This window comes from Emydura macquarii, unplaced genomic scaffold (genome assembly GCF_026122565.2).
Source record: "Emydura macquarii macquarii isolate MOO-44397 ecotype Brisbane River unplaced genomic scaffold, CSIRO-AGI_Emac_v2 contig_2699, whole genome shotgun sequence".
Taxonomy (NCBI): Eukaryota; Metazoa; Chordata; order Testudines; family Chelidae; genus Emydura; species Emydura macquarii.
Window position 1 is genome coordinate 881606 of NW_027132836.1, and position 1100 is coordinate 882705.

Sequence of the window (1100 nt, forward strand, 5' to 3'; positions counted from 1 at the left end):
TACCTTTGTAAATCCCAATAACTGATAAAAGCTATGGTTTCTTCCCATGGAGCCAGAAGAAAATAGACAACGAGAATACATTGCTACTAGGTGGCTATTACTGTATGAATTTGAATTGCATAAGTGTTAAGCTTCCCTAACTCCTTAAAAAGCCTAGTAGAATTGCTTGTTCTGCTGTCCTGGGTTGTTTGACATTATTACTACTATTTATTATTTGTTTTACCATAGTGCCCAGGAGCCCTAGTCATGAACCAGGATCCCATTGTGCTAGGGGCTGTACAAAACAGAACTAAAAGATAATCCTTGCTCCAAAGAACTTATGATCTAAATTCCTATTAACTGTTCAGTGTCCCACTCAGGCCAGTTATGTTTATAGAGAGCAGTTTATACTATCCATACTGTGGATAATATCAGAACAGAGGGTTGATCTTAAATCACCATGTAGATTGCAATATCTAGACAACAGCATGCTGAGTAACTCTGAGGCTATGTCTATACTTAAAACACTACAGTGGCACAGCTGCAGTCCTTCAATGTAGACATTCACTACAGCGATGGGAGGGGTTCTTCTGTCACAGTGCTTAATTCACCTCCTCAAGAGCCGGTAGCTAGGTCAATGGAAGAATTATTTTCCAACCTAGCACCTTTTACACTGTGGGTAAGGTTGGCTTGACTATGTTGCTCATGGGTGTGGATTCCTCAGTGTAGACTAGTCCTAAATTACTTTTAATTCCATCCTTTCATTTTACCTGCAGTGCTGTTCAGAAATTTACTCAATTATTAAACCAATAGGTCTTGTCTAACTTTGCAACTTTTGCCAATTTCATTCTCAATTTATTGCTAATTGAGAGATTTCACATTTAATGAATGTGATTGATTAAAGTTCAACAGCTGTAAACAAAAAAGGATAACATAGGGAGGAGAAAAATAAGTGACGTGGCATTTCGGAATGTTAGAGCTGTGTAGAATTAAAGGTGAATTGCACAATAAAAACAATCCCATATTACCTGACAGATGCTGTTTAGTGATCTGACCCATTTGTTTTTCAGTGCTGCATATATGAATGACATTAAGCAGATGGAAGCCTGGTGTGCTGGAGA